Here is a 10,918-nt window from a genome sequence, read left to right as displayed (position 1 = left end):
AAGGTAAATTTGACTACGTGGATTCACCGGCAAGTGTACACACTCTAAAAAAATAAACACTTTTATAACAATACTCAACTAATTTTTTGCACAAACTGAACACTCAAACGACTTTACAACCAATTCCGTCGAAAGCAGACTTTTAAGTGTTAGTTTGTCATCGTACAACTCTCTTCAAATTAAAAAACAATTAACGATAAATAACAGACAGAAAGTTATATAAATTCCAAGTAATTTGTTAATAGGTCAATTAAGTCAAACATTTACTCATTTTAACTGTTTATACGGGTTTGTCACTTCTAATGTGCTGTTTGGGATATTACCCGTTTTCCTAAAACTTATTAATTTTCACTCAGATCTTCATAATTTTGGGCGCTTATATTTCGTTGAGACAATAATGATTAATAAAAGAATACAATAATATATTAAGAAATAAGATACATTAACGAACACATGATGCTGGTTTGCCTTAAACTTCACCAGACGATACTTAATATTATCCCCGCATATGCACCGGATAACAGCAAAAACAAGGAAAACAAAGACGCTTTTTATGGACAGCTCCAAGATCTCCTGGACACCAGAATAGCCGGTAGTAAACCAATTCTCGGCTACCTAAACGCCAGAGTAGGCAACAAACCTGTGGCTGGAGTTACACAAAGATTTAACGAAAAAACGCTCAACGACAACGGAGAAAGACTTCTACAACTTTGTTTAATGAATAACCTCCGAATTAACAACACATACTTTGACCACCCAATACAACATAAGATCACCTGGTCAGATACAAGAGGATGTAACTCTATGATTGACTACATTATAACAAACAGACAAATACACCCCAATAATATAATAGATGTGCGCAGTCTATCTTTCGCCAATGTAGGATCCGACCATGGCCTGGTACTAGGAAAAATAAATATAGCAATCACCACACAAGGCAAGCGAAATACAAAAATAGAAGAAAAGTTAAACATAAAAAGCTTAGAAGAAGAAGGGATACAAAACTTGTATAGAAGCATACTAACAGAAAAGCTAAACAGCCATAACCTAGAGACTAAAAAGAATATAAAAGAAATCTGGAAAATTATTAAAAAATGTATCCTACAAGCAGCGAAAGAAGCTTTAGGTAAAAGAAAAGTTAACAGAAACAAACGGGAATACAAAACACCATGGTACGACGAAAGGGTAAAAGCACTAGCAAATGAAACGAAACAAGCTTTCCTAACATACAAAGGAGTAAAGACACCGGAGATACGAGAAGAGTAAGTGAGTATCAGGAATAGACTAAACCAAGAAATAGATAACATCAAAAAAGAACACTGGGAGAAATTTACCAAAGATATAGAATACGACATCTATGGATCCAAGAAAAAGGTGTGGAAGATGATAAGGAGACAAAAAACAGAAATGAATGAATTTTATCCAAATTCTTGATGTCATAATTGTACACGATTTTCTTCAAATTAGTTAGAGCACGCCATATATCCTCCTAGCTTTCCCTGTCTGTATACGACTTGCTGGTCACCATATACAGCAAAGATCGAGGACCATCTTCTAATCTCAGTACTCTTCCAACTTAAGACTGCTGGTTTTTTAACTCGTCCAAACGACTGAACTTCCTATAGAATACAGATGAACCTCTGTCGTCACGCCGAATATAGCACTGTTTCTCTCTACGTAATTTGACATAAATTCATTAAAGCTTGGTCGTCGGTCATCTTTGATCTCATGTTAAAGGGTTCGGGCTTCTTCTGTTTCATTTGAGCCAGCATATGGTGCAAGACGATTTAGGTGAACTACTTTTGGTTTACCTTCCGGAAACTTCTTAATTCGGTATATTACGTCATATATTCTCTTTTTAATTTAATACAGACCTTCCCATTGTCTTTGCAGTTTAGGAGACAAGCCTCGACGACGTTATGGATTAAAAAGCCAAACAAAATCACCTACTACATAGCTTTCATTCTTGCATCGAGAATCATATTGATCTTTCATTCTGTCACTAGCTAACTGGATGTGTTGTCGGACAAATTCATGAATGTTATTCATTCTTAACTTCAGACTGTCGACATAATCTTCGCTTGAAAGATGTTCTTCGGAAGGTCTGTAGCCAAACTCTAGGTCGCAGGGCAAACGAACTTCACGACCTAACATCAGGCAGGTTGGAGTCTGGCCTGTAGTTTCATTCACGGCCGAGCGGTAGGCCATTAGGAATAAATGAATGTGCTGGTCCCAATCTCTTTGATGTTCTGATACAACATTGCACAGGTGTTTACCCATCGTTCGGTTCATCCTCTCGACCATCCCATCTGATTGAGGATGCAGTAGTGTCATTCTGGTCTTATTGACACCAATCAATTTACAAACGTTTTGAAAAAGGGTTGACTCGAAGTTTTGCCCTTGGTCGGAGTGGATCTCCAAGGGAACACCAAATCGGCTAAATAATTGTTTAACAAGTACCTCTGCAACGGTAGCAGCTTCTTGATTTGGTATCGCATAGGCCTCAGTCCATTTCGTAAAATAATACATGGCTACCATGATATATTTATTTCCATCATTTTTCTCTGAAAGTGGACCTGCAATGTCGATTGCTACTCGTTGCATAAGACTACCAACATTGTACTGTTTCATGGGTGCCCTCTTTTTACCAACTGAGCCATTACTGGTTGCACACAGTTCACATTTCCTGCACCATCTTTTTACATCATCTTTACAGTTCACCCAATAGAACCGTTCTCAAACCTTTTGCAGAATCTTCGTGATACCAAAGTGTCCACTTGATGCACCGACATGCAATTGACGCAATACTTCTGAGACTTTACTTTTAGGTACAATCAACTGAAGCCTATTTTCTGTACCATCATCGTTCTCAAAGGTTCTATACAGAAGATCATCTTTTAGCACTAGGCAATTCCATTGGCTCCAGTAACACTTGACTTCTGGACTACATGCACTAATGTCTTGCCAATAGTGTCTTTCACTTCGACGCACCCAATCCAAATACTCTTTTTATACATGAATCATCTGCTTGAGCGTCTTGTAGCTGTTGAGGCTGCCATTGATCATTAATGACGGTGGTTCGTCTCACGGGGCAAAGTCGTTCTTCTAATCTAAGACAGTGATTACAACTTGCATTGCATCGCCGTCTTGACCGAGCCTTTGTATTTGAATGACTTTTTCCAGCCCAGTGTTCGATCTGTTCTAGCTTTCTAACTGTTGTATTATTTTCTTGCAATTTACGACGAATGTGACCTACGTCACCACCATTCCAACATCTGGTTTCGCGTCTCTTCGGCATCGTGTAACGAACTACTTTCCGTACGATTTCCTCCAGACGTTTATCGTTTCGTTCATAGCTCTCTTCAGAGGTTCGTACTCGATAGCTTCGTGAAGCTTGACTAGCTGTTTCATACTCCAAGGCAATGGCGAGCGCTTGATCTAAAACTTTCGGTCTTGCTAGTCGTTAAGCTTTCTGTAGTTCACTGTCTCTCAACCCATTGACGAAGGTGTCTACAGCAATTTCTTAAAATATGTTGTCTGGTGCCTCTGGATAAGCCAACAGCGCTATACGAGCAAAATCTTCAAATTCTTGCAAACTCTCACTTGCTCGTTGAAGTCTACTTCTTATTTGTACTTTGTACACTTGTTGTAGATGGGCATCTCCGTAACGTTTATCTAGTCGAGTGAACAAGGTCTGGTAACATTTTCCTCGACCCTTAGGAATCGATCTTAGGATATCCGCAGCATCACCTCGTAAAGCAGCAGTCAAGGAAAAAGCTTTTTCTTGTTCTGTCCAATGATTGGCTGTCGCAATAGCTTCAAATTGTCTAAGGTATATGGACCAAGAAGACTTTCCATCAAATGGTGCCAATTTGAATCTCATATGATGTGTCGTTTCGTCTCTAGGTGATTCTTTTTGCACTACCGGATCTAAGGCTACTGTATTAACTGGTGGTAGCACTTTTGTATTGGTTATCATGCTCTCTAACTGTTTGATCTTCTCTTATACGTTGTTTACATTTTTCTGTATCTGATCGAATGTTTTAGAGGCTTCTTTAAATTTCTCATTGTTCTGAGTACATACTTCGTCGAATCTTCTAGACATATTTTCGAATTTCTCGTCGTTTTGTCTAGCTACTTCTTTAGTAATATGTGAAGTCTCGTCGAATCTTTCATCATTTTTTAGAAGTTTCTTCAATCATTTGCGAGACATTTTCAAATTTCTCGTCGAATCTTCTAGACACATTATCGAATTTATTATCATTTTGTTTAGAAGTTTCTTCAATCATTTGCGAGACATTTTCAAATTTCTTATCATTTTTTCTAGAACTCTCTTCTATCTTAATTAAAACTGCTTCTTCTGCTGATTGAAAATGGAATGTCTCTGTGTCATCTCCATTCTTGTTAAGAACATTCTTCACTCGTTCTTGGAGGATCTTCTTGGACCCGCTGCAGTCTGCGTTCTTCTAGTTACTCATGCAACTGCTTTACTGAAAGTTGTACTAGTAGCATCTTTGGTTAGGCACACACGTATTTTTTAAATGTTCTTTTTTTAACAAAGATCACTACCGAACTACGCGGCTGTTCCCGACGAACTTCAAAAGTTCAAAAGTCTTTTTTTTTAGCAATCACTGCTGAATTTATTTCTAAATCTCACACCGTAACACCAACTGTAGCGAGGTTCAATAAAACGAGCGGTTCGAATTTATATAAATATATTTATTTACAAGTTTACAGTTCGTCTATACCTTATCAACTAAACTCGCTCAATCATCGTTACGTATATATATATATATATATATATATATATATATATATATATATATATATATATATATATATATATATATATGTATATATATATATATATATATATATATATATATATATATATATATATATATATATATACAAGTTATTATGTACGAGAATATTCTGGGGTAGCCCACCTCTAATTCGTCTCATCGAAAGCGTATCGAAGACGGGCGCTATTGAAATGCCAACTCTTGAGTTTTCTATACTTATCCTTCTAAGAATTATGACGTATCGGAGAAGGGCTATTTCGTTACAATATAGATAGTTACAGAGTACAAAAATAACAAAGAAAAAACTTACATGTGTCCTAGCTGTTTACAAACTCTGCAGTTGGAGATACTACAAAAACTTACAAAGAAATTGTTACTGCAGTGGAGGTTAACCTGTTTAAAAACAGAACAAATGAATATCCAAAATAATAAAGCTAACTGCCATATGTTAACATTAAATTTAAAAAAACTGAAAACAAATAAATTGACAGCTAAAGTCAAACACTAAAATTTACAATTTTTTAATTATTACAATCTTTAAATTTTTATGAAAGCAATTATTACTTTAGAAAAAAAAAGTCTGCCTTTACTTTAAAATTTGAAACAAAAAGTTACCTGAATTTCACAAAAAATTACACTAAAATTTCTGGGGTTACCTTCTTAGCCACGCAAAACTGCATCTCCAAACTGTGGAAAAAATATCTCGAAACGGCTGTTTAGGACATGGAAGATTGAAATGGGCGGCACTAGATACAAACTTCAGACTGGACTTCTTAAGAAAATAGGTAACTGGAACATCAGAATTGCTGCCGGCGACACAAATCTCTTAAATACTTTTTTAACCTCCTCTGTAACTACACATACTTCACAATTAACTTTACACTGCTGCACATTTCCCATGAAAATGGGCAGAAACAGAAAACTTTACAAATTCGACGAATAAATTTGGATCCACACCTAAGCCGACTGTCTCTTACAGCGACCTAAGTGAGAATGACGAAATTATCTTTAAAATTTATTCACATAATTTGGAATAACAAAATACTTGACGGAAATATTTATTTAAAACGCAGAATATAAAACGCAAAAGAATGCCGAGGACGTGCACATCTGTGAAATATAAACAAACTATAAAATAATTTATTTTACTGGGCGACGCTAAGATGAATTGGAAGAATTTGGTGTTTTAACTTGTATGAAAGGAAACAGAAATACACTAAGATTATTCTTTGATATTTTATCAAATACGAGGGGATTTTAATACATATCCAAAGAATTTAGAAATGCTACAAGTTGCAGTAGTCTATGCATCTGAAGTTGAAGAATTAGCAGAATAGCAAAAAGTTGCATACATAGCGGAAGTAATTCCATTGGAACTAGCGAAAAAATATACAACGGAAACTTTAGTTGCAACAATGAAACGCAACGTCAATACAGAAAAAGTTAAATTAATATTGGAAGCATGTAACTTCACAACCACGCACGAACTAATGTCCAAATTTTTATCGATCGACACGACAGAAGATAGCACATAAGAAGAGTGTTAAGTTATAGAAAAATTTACGAAGCTAAGAGAGGATAGCACCAGTATATGAGAGGATATCACAACAAATATGACAAGGAGAGAAGACCTACCTTTGAACAACAGAACGAAATACAGCAACCAGCAAAATAGAGGAAACCATAGAGGAGGACCTAATAGGAATGTAAGGCTACTAGAATTAGAAGATAGCCAAGGGAAACCGGAAAACCCACAGTTGGGGTTTTGAATGATCAAGACAACAGAAATACACAGTTAGAAGTGGAATATTACATTTACAACTTCGACTTAAACTTAACAAATTTCGTACAAATGAAAACAGGAATCAAAGGATAGACAAATACATTTATCGTAGACATAGGAGCCGATATTTCTATACTCAAATATTCACAAGATTTTATGCAAGAACATGTGAAACCAAACATATAGGCGAAAATATAAGGAGTAACTAAAGGAGAATTGCAAACAATGGGAGAAATCGAAACAACACTAGAAATAAAAGAATGTCGGTTTGAACATATATTTCAATTAGTAGAATCTAACTTTCCCATTTCAATGGACGGAATCATTGGGAGAGACTTCATTGCAAATTTTCAATGCATATTGGACTACGCTAATCTGAAAATGCACATTAAAGACGACGGAGACTGTTACGTTAGTACGAACATTTTAGATAACATAGATAATGACACGATAATAATACCGCCTAGATGCGAAATTTACAGAATATTAAAAAATTTTCAAACAATAAAGAACGACAGAGTAGTGGAACAACAGATACTACCTGGAATATTCATAGCGAAAGCAATCATTTCAAGCAATAATCCGTACATCAAAATGTTGAATACAATCTACGAAACGGTAAAGATAGAGACAAACACAATCAGAATACTAGACATTAAATTGTTTAGCATATATAGACTGATCAATGACGGTAAAGATAGGAAGAAGGAATTACGGGAATACTTAAGTTAGATATCCCAGAATACACACGCGATAAATTGGTATCTTTCTGTGAGGAATACTCAGATATTCGCTCTAAGGCACGACATGCTAACATGTAACAACTTCTACGAACAAAAACTGAGAGTGAAAGACCAAACCCCAGTTTATAAGGATTTAATTATAGGACACCGCATGCACAAGCAGAAGAGTTAAACCGACAAGTAAAGAAATTGAGAGACCAAGGAATTGTAGAGCCATCTACATCAAAATACAATAGCACGGTAGTGCTTGTACCGAAAAAGGCTATAGATGGAACTAAAGTATGGAGATTATGCATAGATTTTAGACAACTGAACAAGAAAATAGTCACAGACAAATTCCCATTACCAAGAATAGACTCAATACTAGCTACTACTTTTTTTTGTTGCTAAATATAAGGAAATATGTACCAAAAATTGTATATATTTCTATAAATATGTATATGTAAATAGTGAATGTAAATAATGTATAATGTACAGTAATCAGTTGATAATGACACGAAAAATTTTCTTCTTTCGGAAGGGAAGAGTAAAAACAGTTTAATTAATTGATTGAAAACGAACAGCATTCAGAAAATTTTTCTTCTGGGAGATAGGGATGTAACGGAATTTAATTAAGCATCTAGAAATCAGATCTAAGTAACCCAATTCAGTTTGAATTTTAAAATCCTTTTAAAAATATTATTCATTGCTTATTGCTTAATGCGATTGTTTGTTTGTGACAATGAAAATATCGGTGTAACTAGAACACGCACTGACCTAGTGAAATTTGCAATGTAATCAAAAGCCTATTTAATAATGTGTACAAATTATATTAGAAAAACATGAATGTATAAACAAACGCACGTGGGTTAAATACCCGGAAAATAACGGGAGTAGATCATTAAGAACTAAGAATTAAGAGTTAACAGTCGAAGATAGTGTTGTCATCCGTCAACTGGGTACTCTCTCTATTATTGTACTTAGAGAATCAATAAGAATCACATCCATACATCACATACATCACATCCATACATAAGAAAGGAAACAGGAAAAAATGTGAAAACTATAGAGGAATTAGTATAATATCGTCGGTAGGTAGACTTTACGGGAAAATTATTAAGGAAAAACTAGAAACTGAAATAATAGGAAAAATTGGAGAAGACCAAGCAGGGTTCACAGTAGGAAAATCATGCCTAGATCATACGTACACATTAGAACAACTGATAGAGAAGAAAATGGCAAAAGGTAGACCGGTCCATCTGGCCTTTGTTGATCTAAAGAAAGCATATGACTCAATACCTAGAGTCAAATTATGGGAGACAATGAATGATCTCGGAATCCGACAAACACTAATAAAAGCAGTTAAAGCACTATACAAAGAAAACAAAGTAGCTATTAAATGTGGAAATAAAGCCTACAATCCATTTAAGACGACAAAAGGACTTCTACAAGGCTGTGCTACGTCCCCTACTCTGTTTAAAATATTCTTGGAAAAGGCACTCAAACCATGGAGGAGAAAGTGCGAAGGAATGGGCATACCAGTAAGAGACGAATACCTATACACCTTAAGTTTTGCCGACGATCAAGTAGTCATCGCACAAGATGAAGAAGATCTCAGCTTTATGCTCAGAAAACTAGAAGAAGAATATAAAAACAACGGAATGGAAATAAACTTATAGAAAACCGAATACCTAATAACAGAAAACAAGGATATGAGAAACCTAGAGATAGACGAGGGAAGACAAATAAATGGAACAGATAAATTCAAGTATTTAGGAACCATAATATCGAACCAGAGAACAACAGAAGAAGATATAAACAACAGACTGAGACAAACAAGAAACTGTATAAGACAACTAAACTCAGTGTTGTGGGATAAGAACATTACGATAAAGACAAAAAAGAGAATATATAATACCCTGACAAGAAGTATCCTGACATATGGGTCCGAAAACTGGACAATAAACAAGAGAAATAGAGGTAGAATAAGAGCAGTAGAAATGGAGTTCCTGAGGAGAAGCTGTAGACTTACAAAAAGAGACAGAATTGAAAACGCAGAGATTAAGCGGAGAATGGGAGTGCAATCAGACATAATCGACTATATAGAGGAGAAGAGACTATCCTGGTACGGCCACGTCAGAAGAGCGGACAAAGGACGCTGGGTAAACAAAATCACAGAATGGAGCCCGATTGGAAGAAGAAAGAGAGGAAGACCCCGAAGGTCATTCAGAGATGAAATCGACGAGGCTATGGAGAAAAGAATCCTGCGAGATGGAGACTGGAATGACAGGGAAAATTGGAGAAAACTGTTGAGTGAAGGAAGACAGTGAAAACTGTGGAAATCCTTAGTAGTAGTAGTAGAATCAATAAAGTCATTATGAGTATCCAGTGAGTTCGAGTTAATCAACCACATGCAGGGGGTAAACTACACCTAGAATTCCACTATATGGAACTCTTGATGGAAGCAATCTAGTAAAAACATTATATGATTATCCAACATTATTATACCTATTATTTTATAACCTTTTCTACTACTACCGAATAATAAAAGAACAGTAAAATTTTGTAAAATAAACATTTATTTTAAATTGTTTTAAGAAATTATTCGGTTGAATAAGTAATTGACAACCTTATTGAATTTTTATAATCTATTCAACAAGATACCTGAAATTATAAAAAACATTAATTTTCCTTAACCGGAGATATTGCAACTTTTATAAATTTGAATATATGAACTCATTTTTGAAATAGTAAAATGAAGAAATAAAAAAGGCCAAGGGTAAAAACGTGGGTTTTAACGGTTGTAGGACATTGTTTTTTTTATATTTAACAAAAATTTGTTAAACTTTTAATAATATAATTTGATAAAATAAGCATTTATTTTCAATTTGGTGCTTTCAGAATTTAGAATATTTTACGAATAAAATACTTAAAATTTTTATAGCCGAAAACATGTGACATTGTCGCTATTATCACGCAAAATTAATTTTTTGTTCATTTTTAGAAAAGGTATTAATAATTTTCAAAATAAGCAGCAAATTAACAAATAATAACTTAACAAAGTAAAAGGGAAAAATCTCACTGATTGGCTGTATACCATAGTTTAAGAAAACTTACAGAGAAGTAAAGACTTGTGTATGACGGTATATTTAAATAATAAATATTATATGATTATCCAACATTATTATACCTATTATTTTATAACCTTTTCTACTACTACCAAATAATAAGAGAACAGTAAAATTTTGTAAAATGAACATTTATTTTAAATTGTTTTAAGAAATTATTCGGTTGAATAAGTAATTGACCTTATTGAATTTTTATAATCTATTCAACAAGATACCTGAAATTATAAAAAACATTAATTTTTGCTTTATTAGAACCGGAGATATTGCAACTTTTATAAATTTGAATATATGAACTCATTTTTGAAATTGTAAAATGAAGAAATAAAAAAGGCTAAGGGTAAAAACTCGGGTTTTAACGGTTGTAGGACATTGTTTTTTTTTTAATATTTAACAAAAATTTGTTAAACTTTTAATAATATAATTTGATAAAATAAGCATTTATTTTCAATTTGGTGCTTTCAGAATTTAGAATATTTT

At 34.2% G+C, this 10,918-nt stretch overlaps 1 protein-coding gene across 2 annotated transcripts in view; it reads left to right on the top strand.

Annotated features, from left to right (window-relative positions):
- The window catches only part of LOC140434710 (uncharacterized), a 284,330-nt gene that overhangs the window by 102,958 nt on the left and 170,454 nt on the right, over positions 1-10,918 (top strand). The window lies entirely within an intron of this gene.

This window comes from Diabrotica undecimpunctata, chromosome 2 (genome assembly GCF_040954645.1).
Source record: "Diabrotica undecimpunctata isolate CICGRU chromosome 2, icDiaUnde3, whole genome shotgun sequence".
In the NCBI taxonomy this organism is placed as follows: Eukaryota; Metazoa; Arthropoda; class Insecta; order Coleoptera; family Chrysomelidae; genus Diabrotica; species Diabrotica undecimpunctata.
This window is presented reverse-complemented; position numbering and strand designations above follow the sequence as displayed.